Here is a 19,104-nt window from a genome sequence, read left to right on the forward strand (position 1 = left end):
TCTTGGAATGAAAATAGGTGCAATAAATGTCACCCTGTATTTGTGATAGTCTGTTTTTTGCTGCTATAACAGAACACCAGAGGTGGCGTGCTTTATCAACAATAGAAGTTTAGTTGGCTCACTTTTCTGGAGGCTACATTTGATGACTGTCTTCTTGCTGTGCTATAACATGATAGACAGAATCATACAGGCAGGCAAAAGAGCTGCAACTCGTAGCCCCAAGCAACTGGCATTATTCCATTCATGAAGTAGAGCTCACAACCTAAACCCCTCCCAAACCTCCTGTTGCATTGAGGGTTAAGTGTCCAACACATGTTTTTTTAGAGGGATACATCCAAATGATAGTGGTATTTTAAAGAAATTCAAGCTAGCCAACTACTGATGTCAGGAATACTTTTTATGGTACAAATAGAGATGAATACATGCTTGTATTCTTTTGTCATGACAAGAGTGATGTGTAGGAGGAATGTGGGTAATATACTCAAAGGAAACCACATCCTACATGGTTGACCTCATAGACAAAAGAACAGATGGCTAAGCAGCAAGTCTTGCCCTTGTGACCCCAAAGCAAAGGATCCATCATTATGGGATGTAGTTAATATGAGTGCCCTCTTGGGGAAAACTAAAAAAGACTTTTTTTTTGTGTGTGGTACTGGGAGCTGACCCAGGAGCAGTATACCTCCAAGTTACATGCCCAGTCCCTTTTACTTTTTCTTTTGAATCAGGGTATCACTAGGTTGCTGGGAGTTTCACTATGTTGCTGAGCCTGCCCTGCAATTTGTGATCCTCCTGTCTCAGCCTCTCAAGTACTGGGATGACAGGTGTGCATCACCATGCCCAGCTAACTGGATCTTTAGGGCAGTTGAAAACAAGAAAGCATAAAACTGTTCCTGTAGGGCACACTTTTCATGAACACACTTATTGTTGGGTAGTGCTGTAGCTCAAGACCCATTTGTTTCTTAGACGAGAGGCTCCTTGGGGGCAGAACCATAACTCCTAGGCTTTTTAATCCCTCTTCAACTGAATACTGCAGGGGTAAGACATGCCTTGAGAACCTGTTGGCCCTATCCAAAGCCAGGAAGTCAGAAGTTTTGGTTTGGGTCTGGGGGAAGTCAAGTGCAAAGAAGTATATACCTCTTAGTTTTAAGGTGACCGGATTCAGATAATGAAGGTTATAAAATAGTATTTTTTTCCATGCTGAATTAATTCTAGAGATAATAATAAAAATATTGTCTGAAGAAAGATTGATAATAGAAATAGATGAAGAGTAAGAATTGCCATTCATAAATGGATATGACATGAAAGGCAACTTCTGGAGTGCCAAAAAGGTTTTATATCTTGATCTGGTTAGTAATTACACAATATATACACATTTAAATGCTATCAGGCTAGCAGGGCATGGTGGTGCACACTTATAATCCCCACGCTTGGGAGGCAGAGACAGGAGGATCACGCAGGTTTGAAGCCATCAAGGCTGGCTTAAGAAACCTTGTTTCCAAATAAAAATATAAAAAATAGGTGTCTGGGAGTATAGCCCGGAGGTAGAAGGGTTTCCAGAAACACCAGTACCACACACACAAAAAAAATGCTATCAGGATGTATTTGAACACATTCATATTTATGTACAATACCATACATAAGGTATTTCTCAATAAAAATAACAAAGCTGAGCATGGTGGTGGCACCTGTAATCAAAGTATTTGGGAGGCTGAGACAGGAGGATCACAGTTTTGAGACCAGTCTCAGCAATTTAGCGAGGCCTTCAGCAACCTAGCAAGACTTTGTTTCAAAAGAGGTGTGAGAGAGTAGTTCAGAGGTAGAGTGCCCTCTTAGTTCAATTCCCAGTATAAAGAACAACCACAACAACACAACAACAACAACAAAAACATCAATAACTAAAGACTTCATTTGTTTTTACAAAATGGCACCAAAATAAAACTATATTAACTGAATGGGGATGAAATATTATCACGAAAGCCCTTCAAAAGTGAGTTCTTGCATGTTTTACTGTTCTAAGTACCTAAATACCTGTAATCTCATCTGAACACCTTGACTTCCCTTTGTCACAAACATAAAGTGATAAGAAATAGTGTTGAGCATGTACTATCAGTAAAGTGCACAGCAAATACAACCATTTGTGCATATATGTCACTGAGGATTGAACCCAGGGGCACACTACCTCCAAGCTACACCCCAGCCAATTTTATTTTTTTAATTTGAAATAGGGTCTCACTAAGTTGCAGAGGGCCTTGATAAATTACTGAGGCTGGCCCCAAACCTGTGATCTTACTGACTTAGCCTTCCAAGTATTAAAATAATAGTCGTGTGCCACTTTGCCTGGCTTATACAACCTTAATATATTCTCACAGTAGCTTGATGAAACCTATACTACTACTAGTCATCTCATTTTATAGATAAGGAGACTGAGACTAAGAGAAATTAAGTATCTTCTCTGTAGCAAACATTTGGATGTGATAAATTCAGAACTTGTTTCTAGAACTATCTAATATTAAAACTGGTGGCCTTATCCTCATGACACCAATTTAAGAGATGTCTCCACATGCCCAAGGAAGTACAGAATTAAAGAGGAAGGGGAAAGAGAAACTAGAAAATTTAACTCTAAATATGCACCAGGACTTATAGAAATCATTTGTATATGATATTAAATTTTGTATTTATATGATATTACCTAATACATATCAATACAAAATTCATTGAAGGTAACCTTTTGACTTACTCATATAATGGTCAAAGGAACTAGGAATCAAAGAATTAAAGGACATTTTCCCAACTACACAGAACTGGTAGGTGGTGGACCTTGGATTCACAGCCAGATCCCAGCTCTTTCCAACAAGTGGACCTCTATCTTGAGAAATGTAGTTGAGAGTAGAACTCAGATGCCTGTGATGAGAAGCTACAAACCCTTCCAAAGACAACTTTACCTATGCAGCGTGAGAAACAGTGTGGGACTTTCCTACCTGGGAGGTGTTTGTAAAATGATGGACACTTACCTGTGATCATCATTTAGACTCTGCCCTCCCAGAAGCCTGATGGATGGGCAGGCTACTAAGGCTTGTTCCTTAGTGAGGGAATGAGGAAATGGCTGTAGACAGCCATGTGTCACACATGTACCTGGATATGGGATATGGTCAACATATTTTTCTGATACTGAAGATTGAACTCAGGGGCATTCTACCTCTGAGTTGCAACCCCAGCCCTATTTTATTTTTTGTTTTGAAAGAGGCTCTCACTAAATTGCCAAGGCCAGCCTTGAGCCTGCAATCCTCCTGTCTCAGCTTCTCAAGGACTGGATTACAGGTGTATTCAACCGTCCGTGCTTGACTTTCACAGTTAATATTTAGACCTTTCACATCCTTTACTTAAGGAGATCAAAAAGAATTACAGTGATGGAAAAGGGATGAATGAAATCACATCCAGTGAGCTATGAAATAGATATAAAAGAAAAAATGGCTAAATGTTTACTGCTATAGATACAGGTGCAGAACTAGCCCATTGGATACAAAATGACCATATACAGTCACCCACTACCCAGGTTCTGTTTAGTCATACCGTGATCAATAAAAACTTGATCCCTGAACCCAATATGGTGATGCATGCCTGTAGGAGGATTGAATGTTCAAGGTCAGCCTCAACAACTTAGCAAGGCCTTCAGTAACTTAATGAGATCATGTTTCAAAATAAAAAAAAATTAAAATGGGCTGGTGGTATAGCTCAAAGATGGGATGATCCTTGATTTAATCTTCAGTACCAAAGACAAACAAACAAAATAAAAACAAAACAACAAAAATACCTTGAGCCTTAAAGCAAATTCCTGGTGATTTCATATACACATATGTATGTCTTTTGTAGTTGTTGTTGTTCTGAGGATTGGTTTCAGGGGCATTTTACCTCTGAGCCACATTCCTAGTAAATTTTATTTAGTTTTTAAAATAGGGTCTCATTATGTTACAGAGGGCCTCGCTAATTTGCTGAGGCTCTTCATGAACCTGCAATCCTCCTGTCTCAGACTCCCAAGTCATAGGATTATAAGTGTACACCACCATGCCTGGCTTGCTTATAGATTTTCTTTTGTGGTACCAGGGATGGAACCCAGGGGAATTCTACCTCTGAGCTGCACCCCCAGCTGTATTCTTTATTCTTTATTTTGAAACAGGGTCTCACTGAGTTGCAAAGGGCCTCACTAAGTATTTGAGGCTAGCTGTGAACCCGGATCTTCCTGTGTAAGCCTCCCAAATGCTGGGATTATAAGCGTGCTCCACCACACCCAGCTCATGTATGGATTTTTAGCTGCCAACACTGGGTCCTTCACTCCTCACACTCACCCTAGGCCAGCAGAGGCATAGGCTCCTCCATGGGCTGCTCTATCCATTAATATTATCTAAAAGGCCTTGCAGTTTTACAACCCCATCAAAGACTACAAGGAAGGTTCTAGCACTTTCAAATCTTCAAAAACAATCCCACTGAGAAAAGTTTGAGGGAGGGAATGTATCTTGGCACTGCTTCCCCTGTTTCCTAGCCATAGCTGCCTCACTATTTACTTGGACCAGAAAAATAGACTCTCAGAGAAAGCAGAACAAAGGAATGCATATGCAATGAGGGGAGCTCTGTGGAAAAGCAAGGAACCATGACATGCAAAGAAACACTTGGGTGGCAGAATGGGAAGGGGCCCTTTAGGAACTGCATGTAATCATGCCAGCATTTCACAACTTGAGCCCTAGTGACATTTGAAGCTAGATTAGTCTTTACTGTGGGGATCTGTCTCATGCAGTGTAGAATATTTAGCAGCATCACTGAACTCCACCTACTAGATGTCAGAACACCTACCCACCCCCTCTTGCAATTAGTAGTAATGGCTCTGGGTATGACCACATGTTCCCAGGGAACAAACCACTGAGGTTCAGATCCACTGATCCATGTATAACTCTCTTTAGAGAGTAACTACGAGCCATAGGTATGTGAGCAAAACATTTATATTTCCCCCCTTCTCTCCAAACTCAATTGGTACCAAACTTAATTGATATCTCAGTTTCGGTTTTAAACAGAACAATATCCACATATTTACTCCTGGGGATGTAGGACCAGTGACAAAACTCATTATTCACATGGAGTGGTAGTACAAGCCTGTCATTCCAGTAATTGGGAGGCTGAGATAGTAGGCTTGTAGGTTCAAGTCCAGCCCCAGAGAGCTTTAGCAACCTCAGCAACTTAGAGAGACCCTGTTCCAAAATAAAAATAAATAGGCTTGGAGGTGTAGCTTAGAGGTAGAATGACCCTGGGACCAAACTGTAGTACAAAAGCCCCCCCCCCTAAATTTATAAACAATTAAGTCTTAAGACATTAAGTTGAATTTTGGGCATAGAAGCAATTTCTTTCAATTAATGAAGTCATAGGTATTTGTATATAGATATTTATACCAAATTTCCAAGACTATAGGTAGGGAATAAAGTGAGTTTCTTGAGTAAAGAGCCTTATTTTTCTTTGGAGGAACCCTTTTTCTTCTTTTGTGTGGCAAGTTTAGCTATGGGTCAGTACCTATGGTGAGTGGTGGTATAAAAGGATGGTGTACAGTACTCGCAAAGGCTCAGGGGATACTCTAGCTCTTTCCTTTTATTTAGAGGAATAAAGTAGTGTATGAAGAAATTTACTAGCCCAGCCAACTATGGGCCATTGCAAGGATTCAATAGGACATTACAGAAAGACTGTTTTTTCAGCAAATAAGACTGTTAAGCAATAAATGAATCCCTTCCATAAAAGTACCACTCAGAGTGGCTTCCATCTTGGTTGTAATTTCCACCTTGTGGAGAAGCCAGGTCAAGACCAACACTATGCAAAAAACTAAGTGGAAAGAAATAGCCAAATCCTCCACCTTTCTGATGATTGTAGTCCCTGGATTGAAACAACCTGGCTAGGCTATGTGCAGAGACTGTGAGATTCAAACTGTTTGTTATCTGAACAAAAAGAAAAGATAATAAAGCAAATGCAATGTAGTGTCACGGATGAGATCCTGGAACAGAAAAAAGACATTGGTGGGAAAACTGGTAAAACATCAGTAAAACCTATAGTTTTGTTGGGGAGGAGGAGATCTTAGGGAGAAAATCAATAAAGTTTTGTTATTTGGCTTTACAATTATGCCACAATGAAAGTGATTATTCTGTATAATTATTATGCTTGTATACTTATGAAAAATAAAATTAAACAACTGCCAAAACACGGAACAAGCTAAGATGTCCATTAACAGATGAATGGATTACAAAACTATGGGATATGTACAAAATGGAATTTTACTCAGCCATAAAGAAAACAGAATTATGCCATTTGTGGGGAAATGGAAGGAACTGGAAAACATTATGCTAAGTGAGATTAGTCAGTCACAAAAAGTAAAAAATAGGATGCTCTCCCTAATATGTGGAAGCTAGAGAGAAAAAGGGTCATAGGAGGAACCCTAAATGAAGGAGAAACAAGAGATGAGCAAATAAGGTGACATAACTGAAGGGGATGGGAGGGGAGAAGAGGGAAATTCCTTAATGTACATGATGTATATTCACAAACATATCAAAGTCAATCACTAAGTCAAACATGAGAAGGAGGGAGGGGGAGGGAATGGGGTGGGAATTGGGGAAGGGCTAAATGACTGATGTGTGCATGTACGCCTCTACCATCTTGTACTTCATTAAGATGTATGACTACAGTGCACCAATAAAGACAAACAAATATAAACATTCTCATTTCCAGGTACCAGATGTATTCAGGCAAAGGCTGAAAACTCATTTTTCAAGCATGTAAGAAAATGGAGGCCTACTACACTGTTCACTGAATTGCTTAGCAGAACTGGAAGCTCAATTTTATGGAAAGAATGGGAGGAGACACAGTTTAGCTTCTGGCCTGGTTAAGACTAGTGAAATAATGTATGCTCATCTGCCTGTTCTGAAGGAAAACACGGTATAAGCTGACATGAAATATACATTCTGGCTGCCATTTTGCTGGAACATGCTTGCTGGAAGGGGAGTCAACAGCTAAAAGTCTCAACCAGATTTGTTTTTATGACCTTGCTGATGTTTTCATAGGTGACTGATTCGATTGACTTCAGATTCCTCTGAACTAAGGCTCACTTAATCCTTTTCTGCTTAAAGTTATCCAGGCCTATCATTTTTCATTTGTATCCAAGAACAACAATTACTACAGCAATCTGTTTGATTTTTAAGTTCCCAGGGCTATACCAATAAACCAAAATACGGTTCTTGAAAATTATATATATTTACATATACATGTATATGCATATATGAATGTGAATTAGGTGAGGTATACAATTTGTGCATATAATGTAAAATATTTACAGCTTCTAACATTTTGTCCTTTGCTAAAACTAAAATTCATAATTTCTTCTCACCTACCTCTCTTTTGAGAGCTTAAAGCCATAGTTCTTTCTCAACAAACAAACAAAAACAGGCCATAAAAAGACTAACTCAGCCGGGCATGGTTGCACACGCTTATAATCCCAACATTTGGGAGTCTGAGACAGGAGGATCATGGTTTGTGGACAGCCTCAGCTACTTAGTGAGGCCTTTTGCAACTCAGTGAGTACCCTGTTTCAAAATAAAGATTAAAAAATAAGGTTGGGGGTGTAGCTTGGAGGGAGACTGCCCCAGGTTCCATCCCCAGTACTGCAACAACAAGAAGAAAAAAATGCCAGGCATGATGGTGCGTGCTTGTAATCCCAGTATTTGGGAAGCTGAGACAGGAGGATCATGGTTCATGGACAGGCTCAGCTACTTAGTGAGGTCCTTTGCAACTCAGTGAGACCCTGTTTCAAAATAAAGAATAAAACTAGGGTTGGGGCTATAGCTTGGAGGTAAAATGCTCCTGGGTTTCATCCCTAGTACTGCTCAAAAAAAAAAGACTAACCCAGATATTTTATTTCTAGCTTTGAACAGGAGCGTTGGAAAAAAAATTATAAAATTGCTCCTTTTACTAGGGAGCCATCATTGTTCTTGGACTTTATGTCTGGTGCTTTTCAAAGATTCACTTCTCCATGTTACTTAAATTGGCCCAGTCCACACTGGAAATAAGATAGCAACTGACAAAACAGGACAGTCAAAATCACATCCCAGGAACAGCTGTGTTAGACATAGGAGCAAGTTCCTGCAATTTCACCCTTTGTTGAATGCATTTCAAACTGCCATTTCCACTTTGAGTTGGCTAGTCTGTATTCAAAGTCTATCCTAAGGAATGGAAGGGAGAAGACCTCTGACAGAAAGGAGAAAGTATCTGCCTATTCAGGAATGTTATATCAGAGCATATGATGAATGTCTTTGACTTGGGAATATTGTTTATACTATAACAGTGATCTGTTTAAATGTCATCTTCTCCTTAGAAAGTGTGCTCATCCAAACATCCATCCATTCATCCATCCATTCACCCATCCATCTACCCACCCATAAACTGCTTAATCACACATAGTAGGTGAGAATAACCTATGTGCTATGAGTGCAGTTGAATGGATACTATCTCTACTTTTGAGGAACTCAGGAGTTCAGTGCTAGAGTTATGTAGAAACCTAATTAAAATAAAATGAAGAAATGCTTCAGTGATGACATTTACTAGAGAGAAGGCTGCCTGCAACTCTGTTTGCAAAAGCTAATGTTTAGTTTGGTCTCATAGGATGAAGGTACCTTGAGATTTTGGTGGTAGTTTCCTCCAATAAATTGCATGCTGACTACTTAGTTTTGGAAATCCTTTCTTCTTCATTATCCTAACCCTCTTAATTAAATTTTATTCCTAGAAATTCAACCCTTTATCAAGAAAGTGTTCCATTGATGAAAAGTGATGAGAAAATTATAAATTTCAGAGTGGACTGCTAGTTCCTTAAGTGGGAACCAGGATTCAGGAGAGTGACAAACAAGAATTATTGAAGAAAATATCTAGATGTAAAAGTGGAAAATCATGTAATAAAGCCAAAACTGGCCTCACCATTTAGGCAACTTTGGATTTTAGTGTGTGGAGGGAGAGAGAGGGAGGGAGGGAGGGAGGGAGGGAGAGAGAGAGAGAGAGAGAGAGAGAGAGAGAGAGAGAGAGAGAGAAAGAGAGAGAGAGAGAGAGAGAGAGAGAGAGAGAGAGAAAGAGAGAGAGAGAGAGAGAGAGAGAGAGAGAGAGAGAGAGAGAGAGAGAGAGAGAGAGAGAGGAGAAGATATCTTTAAGAAATATTTTGTATTATATTTTTGGTTCTTTTACCCAATCCATATGTTATTAATTTTTTTCTCTCTCTCTTTTTGGTCCTGGAGTTTAAATTCAGGGGCATTCTACCTCCAAGCTTTACTCCTCAGATTTTTTTTAATCTTTTATTTATTTATTTTTGTGGGTCTGGGGATGGAACCCAGGAGCATTTGACCTCCAAGCTACATGCCCTGCCCTATTTTTTATTCTTTATTTTTGAAATAGGGTCTCACTAAGTTGTGGAGAGCCTCACTAAGCAGCTGAGGCTGTCTGCAAACCTCGGATCCTCCGGTCTCAGCCTCCCGAATGCTGGGATTACAAGTGTGCACCACCACGCCAAGCTTTATCTTTAATTTTGAAAGTGTCTTTCTAAGTTGTTGTAGCTGGCCTCAAACCTGCAGTCTTCCTGTCTCAGCCTCCCAAGTGCAGTGGTTACAAGCATGTGTCATAGTTTCTGGCTTAAAAAGTTTTATTTCTATATCATACCTTATCCTTAGCAGTTCTACCATTAACCATAACTGATATAATTTTAGAATTCTACTGGTGTAATAGGATTATACATTATAGTGAGATTCAAAGCAATACATTCATATATGCACACAATATATCTTGGTGTAATTCCCTTCTAACTTCATTCTGATATCTTCCTCCCTCTTCCCTCCTCCCTCCCTGTGCATGCTAATCAGGTTGTTAGTGACTCTTTCATATAACTCTTATTTGTTCTATTCCCTTCCTCAATCCTTCTTTTTCCTCCCTTCTTCCCCTTCCTCAACATCCTCTTCCACTATTCTACTGGGCTCACTCCTTATGATCACAAAGTTCCTTTTATTTCCCTTTTTCCCCCTAGGTTTCACAGGAGAAGGCAAGCAGGGTGATTGAGTCATTTGTCTTGGTATGAATCCCACTGAGTTAAACACTGCTTTTTCACATGCTAGCACCTTTAGGACAAAAATTTCCAAAATCTGTTTCTAAAGTGTCTACATTTCCCAGGGGAAGAAACTGTTTTATGGCATTCTTAAGCAATAGAGATGTCTCTCTTTAGAGCTTAGGTTCCCCAAAGTACTTGTGAAATGTACTAATCCTCATAGTTTACATGTTGAAGTGGTGGTGAAGTTAACAAAGCTGTGGTCAGAAAATGGGAACATTCTGTGAATCTCTCACTGCTCCAATGAGAGGCAACTCTCAGAGGTCACCATGCTTTTGGCTCAATTAAACGCTAAAATAACTTTTCTGTTTGGTGTATATTATTTTGCCAGGGTAATGAGTTCTAACATTTTTCTATATCATATTCAAGAGGAAAAAGGAACCCTCTAACTCTTGAATCTCAAAGCAAGAGTTTTGCTATGAGAAATCCATCAAGGTGTTTTTGATACTTTTATTGGTGCATTGTAATCGTACATCATAGTAAGGTTCAAAGTGATGCAAAACTTCTGATCCCTTCAGTCACTTCCCACTCCCTGCTTTTGTAGGTGAGTTGGTAATGATGCCTTCATGCATGGACACAGCATTATTTGATTCGTTGAGTGTGTGTCTTCATTCTGTCAAAACGTGAGGGAAGTTGATCTCATGGTTTGTATACCATTAAAGCTCAACCATGATTTTTCCTTAACTAGGCATTCCTTGTAATCACTGCTTAAAGCAACAACTGGTCGTGATCAAATTATGCCCTAGAAGGATCTTTGTACTTGCTGTCATTTTTGTCCACATTTAAGTTCTCTGAGTGAAAAAGGTTGCTAGTCTATCCTTCCAGGTTCCTGAATTTGGGTCTCACATCACACACCCCTTAAATGAAAAGCAATACTTTTAAACTTAGTCTGAGAAGCCACTGCATTTGCAAAGACAGGGGTTTCCAAATATCACAACAGGAAAAAATAGCTTCTGGCAAGCCATTTCCTTAGGCTGTATTTCTTTCCTGGAGTAAAAATGAAGGAAAGTAGGTCTGAGGACAAAAAGATAAAAATCACTTATCTTAAAAAATATCCTGGATTACTAACTCAAGAAAATTGCGATGCACCAATAAAAGTAGAAAATACAAATAAAATGGAAAATTATAAAGAAAGAATCTCAAATTATGGAGTTTCATCATTACTTGTTTGAAAACTGAAGAATGAGTCCAAGTTAAAAGAATAGAGTCAGATAATGGTGTCTAGTTTTGGTGTGATTTTTGACTTGTATAAGGAGGTTAATTCTACCTTCTTTCTTTCTTTCTTTCTTTTGGTGGCACTGGGGTTCCTGGAAACCTTTTACCTTCGGGTTACACTCCCAGACCTATTTTTATAGTTTTTAAAATTTGGAAACAGGGTCTCTTAAGCCAGCGCATCTGGCTTCGAAACTGTGCGATCCTTCTGTCTCCACCTCCCAAGCGCGGGTATTACAAGTGTGTGCCACCACGCCTGGCATACCTGCTTTCTTTTGCTGGATATTGTTTCATTTATTTATTTTTATACTTTTATTGGTACAATGTAATTTTATACACATAGTGAGTTTCAAAGTGATACAACATGCATACACACAGCAATTGCTGTATTTCCCTTCTTATGGTTTTATAATGAACAAACAAGAAGGAAATCACATATCCCTCAGCTAAGGATATTTCAAGTCTTTAAGTACTTTAAATATTTAAGTCTTGGTAATTCCTAAAAATCTCTACCAGTTGGTCCAGTGAAATGGCTCTCTCAGATTCAGTAACTGGACAGATGATGTAATTAGATGAAAACTATGAGCTTTCTCATCCTTTCCTTTTCTATTCCTTTTTTTTTTTTTGATTACTCATCTTTGAGCTATTTGAAACACTTCTATGATATAGATACACTATATACATAAATGTGCTGTGATTTTTGTGTCACTGGGCATTGCACATAGGGGCACTCTACCTCTGAGCTATACTTCAGCCCTATATAATTTTTTATTTTGAAACAGGGTCTCCTTAAGTTGCCGAGGCTGGCCTTGAACCTGCGATCCTCCTGTTGCAGTCTCCCAAATCCTGGGATACTTTTAACAACTGCTATGAATGAATTTTAGTGTATTCCACTGAGTTTTTAAAATATTTAGTGAGCCGAATATATATGCAAGGCATTATGATAAACGCCAGAGGAAATAAAAATAAGGATAGTTTCTTCTCCATCAGTTATAAGCAATGACAGAGGTTGAAACTGCTATTACATACACTAGTCATTTCTAATCCAAATATAACGCTGTCTAGTTTCCCCTCCACACACCCAATTATTTCCTGCACTATATTTTTCAGTGCTCACCCTCCATGAATTCATCTTGGGATCAGTTCTCACCCAAGCCTTGGGAAAGGACTCTTAGTTCACGCCAATCATGATGATTTATTTCTAATTGCCAGTATCGACTTGGGTACCAGCAGGTGCTGCCGTTCTAGGGAGTGAGACAGCAGTGAAAATGTTTCTGTGTTCTTAAAATGGCACTTGCTATCGAGTCACTGCTCTTTTCTTCCTCTTGATAATGTTGGAGGAGCAATGATGCTGGGGGATGCTGTAGCCATACTGTGACAGTGAAGAAAAGCAGACCAAAAACAAGGTGAGCCATTGATGATGGCAAGAGCAAAGATTAAAACCAGTCGAGTTAATAAGCCCTGCCTGTGCTCCTTATAAAGGAGGCCTGAGGAAGGAAAAAGTTCAACTAATGCTATGTCCATCTTCATATATGAAGGCATCACTACCAAAGTCACTAACATGTACAGGGAAGGAGGGAGAAGTGGGTGGGCTGTGGAGAGAAACATAACCAACACTGTGTACGTGCATGAGTGCATCACTTTATTTTTTAGAATCTCTTTATTTTTTATTTTTCATTGGTGCACTCTCGTCTCACATCATAATGAGGATCATGTTGACAATGGTGTATATTCACACAGTACTTAGTGCCCTCCCTCCCAGCTTCCCCTTTTCCCTCCCTCCCAATACTGAGTGTCCAGGTTAGCTATGTTACATTCACAGGTATACACATATTTGAATGTAGCTTTTCCATTGATTAACCTCAGCCTTCTTCCTTCCCTACCCCTCCTTTCTGGCTTTGCTGAGCTTTCCCCTCCATTTTCTAGAGTCCCTCTGGTATCCCTAATCCGTAGCTTGAGCATATTAGAGAAAACGTATGTCCCTTCTCTTCCCGTGCTTGGCTCATCTAACTTAACATAATGTTCTCCAGGTCTTTCCATCTTCTTGTGAATTGACGTGATTAAACCTTACTATGATGTATAATTATAATATGTCAATAATAGAATAAAAATAGAGGCTGCAGGTGTAACTCATTGAAATAATGCTTGTCTACCATGACCAGGTTAGGTCCCTACAGTTTCCAGCAATAGAAAAAAGTGTAACATTGAACTACTGTGAAAAAGAAAGAGGGGGCAAAAAGATAATAAGTTATTATTTAAGTCATTTTCACTGAATTTCTATAATTTGCAGCCAAGACATCTTAACAGTGGTTGATCCAAAATGTTATGGGCTGTGTTTTCCAACTTTTAGATCCACCAGGCATGTCATGTAATGCCAAGAATACACAGAGGGTTGAATTTATGGGATCAAAGATAGAGAGGAGAGATAAGATTGCAAATAATTGTACACCTCTAAATAAGCAGTCCTTAGAGTTAAATATTGCTAACTCAGTCATCAAACCAGCTAGTAATAATAACACTAATAGTCACATCAACATAACAAGACCCTGTTTCAAAATCAAAATAAAATGTGGCTGAGGGTGCATCTCAGAGGTTCAATGCCCCTGGGTTTAGTCCCCAGTACCAGAACAAAAACTAATAATTAACCCTTACTAGAGAACAGCCTCTTATGCTGAGCACAGAAAAAAGTGTGGTATACATGTATGCCTCTACCATGCTAACTTCATTAAGATGTATGATTACAATGCATCAGTAAAATAAAAAACACCCACTGAATGCAAAACTTATGTATATATATAGACTGCATGTCAGCATCAGTTATTTAAACAAACAATACAAATATAACTTTTTTCTTGTTTAGTTCCACAGAAGGAACATACCATTCCACATTGAAAAAATTTTGGTCATACATAACATAAACACTAAAACATTTGGGAGTCACAAGAGCTTACTGGAAAGCACCCAATGATTACAAAATAAAATTAAGATAATGAAGAAGTTGAAATCAATAGGATAGTGCAATTGATCAAATGCAAGGATAAGAGCTATGAGTTTCTATATCAAATTAATACTAATCTCTTAAATCAGGGTTTGCAAGTTTTTCCTGTAACAGTTCAGATAGTAAATACTTTGAGCTCTGTGAGCCCAATGGTCTCTGCTGAAACCACTCAACTCTGTCATTGAGGCACTAAATCAGCCACAGGCAGTACAGAAACAAATGCCTGGGTTTTATTAAAACTTTATTCATAAAGCAAGTAATGGCCTGGATTTGGCTCATGAGCTCTAGTTTACCCACTTTACCTTAAATGAAGATTCCTTAAAGCATTCTTCCAGAGCTTTCCATTTGCAAATATTTTTAAAGACCCATTAATTAAAATTTTAAATAATCTTGGGGGCTTGATTTCACTAAGTTGCTGAGAGCCTCACTAAGGTGCTGAAGCTGGCTTTGAACCTGCAATCCTCCTGTCTCAGCCTCTCATATGTTTGGATTTTAGGCTTATGCCACCACGCCTGATCCTCAACATTTAATTCCTAATTTGTGGAAGCTGAGGAGAAAAAGGGTCATAGGAGGAACTCTAGACAAAGGAGAAACCATAGATGAGCAAATAAGGAGACCTAACTTGGAGGAATTAGAGGGAGGAAGAGGGAAATTCTCTAAAGTACATTAATAAGCATACCAAAGTCAATCACTAAGCCAACGATGAGAAGGAGGGAGAGGGTGGGAAAGGGGTGGGAACTGAGGAAGGGCTAGATGAGTGATGTGTGCATGCATACCTCCACCATCCTATACTCCATTAAGACGGATGGCTACAATGAATTAATTTTTTAAAAAAATCAACATTTAATTTATTTTCCTTTTTTTGGTGGTACTGGGGTTCCTGGAAACCCTTCTACCTCCAGGCTACACTCCCAGACCTATTTTTATACTTTTTTATTTGGAAACAGGGTCTCTTAAGTCAGTGAGGCTGGCTTCGAACCTACACGATCCTCCTGTCTTTGCCTCCCAAGTGCAGGGATTACAAGCATGCGCCACCACGCCCGGCAACATTTAATTTCAATGCATACTAATTTGTTTTTATTTTACACATGAGGATGCCAAAGGGGGAAAAAGCAAAAATGGAAGCTCCTGTTTGAATTTTCAAGGATGAGACATTCTTTGTAATTATCATTGTTTGCTTTGGGCCATGATCCCAATAGAGAACAGTGTAGTCTTGAAATATTTGAAAGGTACCAGAATGTTTCAGCAAGTACAGTGAATATAAAGTTATATTCCATATGCCAAGGTCTTGTGCAATAGAGCTTGTGGCTCCAATAAGATACATACATATGTATAAATGTGACCAGTAGAGACAAGACTTTGGATAGAAAACAATATCTGAGAATATATAGGAAGCCTTTTGTGAATAACAAGGCACAAAGCACATGGATTAGAGAATCATGCACCTGTTTGCCACTGAGCCAGAGAGCAGCACTTTGAGAAGTGTAGGTGGTAAAAGTCCTAAGCTATTAAGGAGTGCATCAAAGAGAAAAACTCAAAAGCATCTACAGGAAAATGTCTCAATTATTCTTGGCTTTTACTGGAGGAGGTGAATGAGCCAGCTTCTGTTTATTAGGGTTGCCAGAGGTGACTTACAGAGATCATATCCACTTCTGTGCCTTTTACTATAATTGCCATTTTTGCATTTCATCTATCAACTGACTTAACCCCTGGAAGGTAGGGACTGCTTTTGATGTGGGATGATATTCTCCAATGCAGCTAGAACTTAAATCTCCACAAGACTATCTTCTCTTGCCCATATATCCAGCTTGATAATACTAATGAAAGCAGTAAAGAAGCAGAGGAAGTCCTCTGGGGGTCATTCCTACAGTTTACCTCTGGATAGAGTTGCATTAGATGCTTAAGGTATGTTTCTAGCTTTAGATTCATTTCCATAGCCCTACAGAAACCCAGTATCACATCTATTTTACCAAGGCCCTGAGAGCCACAGCAAAGAACAAGTACAATTTTTCCATACTGATATTTTTGTTGTTTTCTTTTGATTGCCTATTTTTTATTCCTTCTGCCTTCTAGGATTGGGTTATTAAACTGTGGGTCATACCTATTAAAGAGCCAAGAAAGTTTAGTGGGTCATGACAAATGTATTATAAGAAGTAAAATAGAATCAAGCAGAAGAGGACACGGGAGAATATTGTGAAGAATATGGAATTGAATCTCTGATTAGGTAAGCACTGTTTGGTTCATATGTTTTCTGGGTGGAGACATAGAATATTTTCTATCCCCAGTACCACAAAAAATATATTTCTCACTGTAGGTTATGAACAAAATGTTTGAAACATGCTCTTCTAAAGCACATAAACTTAAGTCTGTAGTACATTCTCAAAACAGGCTGTGACCAAAAAAAATTTCTTACTTCATATAAAATCCTATTGTCAATGGCTTCAATATGAGATCAGTAGACAAGAGGGAGCCTTGGGAGAATTCTTCCAACAAAAGAGTATGTTTTGTGGTTGAATATGACTTGTGTGGTTCTAGGTATGATAGGGGAGATGCCTTAAATTTAGACAAGCAAGTAGGGGTTTATGGCTATAATTAAGATGAAATATAATTATGGAGCAACCTAGAGTTAAAGGTAGATATGTGACAAAGTGATATGATGATGATGATGATGATGATGATGATGATGATGATGATGGTGGTGGTGGTGGTGGTAGTGGTGGTGAATAACTTTTATGGAGAGTGTCTAAGATGTTTTAAGCTCATTATGGTCATTCATTTAAACCTCACACTAACCCATGAGATGATTAATCATAGTTAGAAACAGCATGGGATGAAGCAGCAATGTGTTCAGCTTGCTTCAAAATTATTACTGGAGATCCTGGAGAAAATGAAAGAAAGGTGATTTATGTTCTTTAGAAAGAAAGAGAAGAGTGAAAGGAGCTTAACTTGAAAAAAAAACATATGCATGCAGTCATTGGCTTCCTAAAAGATTGGCTGAAGCATATTGATCAGTGTACCTGGTGTTCCAGATTCACAGACAAATAAGACATGGACCTACCCCCCAGGAAATCAGAATTCTCTGTGGGAGGATCACAAAAAAGATGATTTAAGACACATAGAAGGTACAAATCAGTTCATGACTCCCAGAGCAAAGACCTAAGTTGACTGCCTCTGAGCAAGCCTAGTACTCTGAGTACTACGTGACCATCCCAGTTTGGTGGTGTTGGCTTTCTGTCAGCACTTCTACCTACAATGGTTTGGGGATTCTACCCCAGGTTTCATCTTCAACTTTATTTATTTATTTATTTATTTATTTATTTATTTATTTATTTGCGGTACTGGGGATGGATCCCAGGGGCATTGTACCTCTGAGCTACACCCCAAACCCTATTTTATAGTTTTTTATTTTTTGAAACAGGGTCTCACTGAGTTGTGAAGGGCCTCACTAAGTAGTTGAAGCTGTCCTTGAACCACGATCCTCCAGTCTCTGCCTCCTGAATGCTGGGATTACAAACCCAAGCCTTCAACTTTATTCCTATTTTTATTTTTATGCACACAAAAAGTATTAACAAACAGACCTAGCACATGGCATCTCCAACTGGGCATTGCCAGTAAGAATCAGGACAGTGATGATTTCCAACTAGGGCTGTTACATAAACATCTAAATTCTCTTGCCCGCCAGGTTACTCTTATTTTCTAAATCAACATTTAAATCACAACCCAAAGGGAGCTGCAGTGTTGGCCTACCAGGAATATAATGTTTTTTTATTTAATTGAGTTGTTTACATGGGTTTTACATCGCCTGAGAGATAATGGTGAGGGACTATTTTCTAAAGAAGGCATATAATTGAGCAATTTGGAGGCATCTGGGTGCTCTTTTAGGAGACTATTGTCCACATTTTCTTAAGCCATTGCCTATTCCTCATGCCATAATAATGTTTTCAAAATACATAAAACTTTTCTCAATGGTGGTATCAGAGATTAACTGAAGAGGGGCAAAACAGTGCTAAAGAAAACGAGTATGCCTTTCTCTCTTATGGAGCCATTCTTTTAGCATATATTTATGATAAAATTAGGTCAAGCCACAGTGTCTACATTAACATCTTCTGTTCACTGTGGTAGAAATCAGTTACTTGCTTTCCTTTTACCTTAGATAAGACATCAGTATTATTTTTCCTACCAAGGGCCAAAGAGTAAAAATTGGAGATGCTGTCACAGCTACTTAACTCTGACATGGAGTGAAAGTAGCCATAGATGATATGGAAATGAATGAGATGGTAAGAGAGAAATATTTTATTTTATCAGTGTGGAGATTACTTAGAAAACTGGGAATGAATCCACCATATGATCCAGCTATACTACTCCTGGGTATCTTTCTAAAGGGGTTGAAATCATAGACCTACAGTAACATATGCATACCCATGTTCATAGCAGCATAAATCAAAATAGCCAAAATATGGAACCAACCTAGGTCTCCATCAACAGATGAATGGATTGAAAAATTATGGGAAATACACACAATGGAATTCTACTCAGGTATAAAGAAGAACAAAATCATGATATTCGGTAGAAGATGGAAAGACCTGGAGAACATTATGTCAAGTGAGAGTAGCCAAGCACAGAAAGAGAAGAGACATGTTTTTTCTAATATGCCCAAACTAGGGAGTATTGGGGATACCAGATGGACTCCAGATAATGGAGGGGAAACTTAAGCAAAGCTAGAAAGGAAGGGTAGGGG

The 19,104-nt window shown here is 38.8% G+C and overlaps 1 protein-coding gene across 2 annotated transcripts in view; it reads right to left on the reverse strand.

Moving 5' to 3' along the window:
* ARHGAP6 (Rho GTPase activating protein 6) overlaps positions 1 to 19,104 on the reverse strand; it is a gene marked incomplete at both ends in the record, with an annotated part of 524,441 nt that overhangs the window by 78,370 nt on the left and 426,967 nt on the right. The gene's annotated exons all lie outside the window — the stretch shown is intronic.

The sequence above is a fragment of the Muscardinus avellanarius genome (genome assembly GCF_963383645.1).
Source record: "Muscardinus avellanarius genome assembly, chromosome: X".
Lineage (NCBI taxonomy): Eukaryota > Metazoa > Chordata > Mammalia > Rodentia > Gliridae > Muscardinus > Muscardinus avellanarius.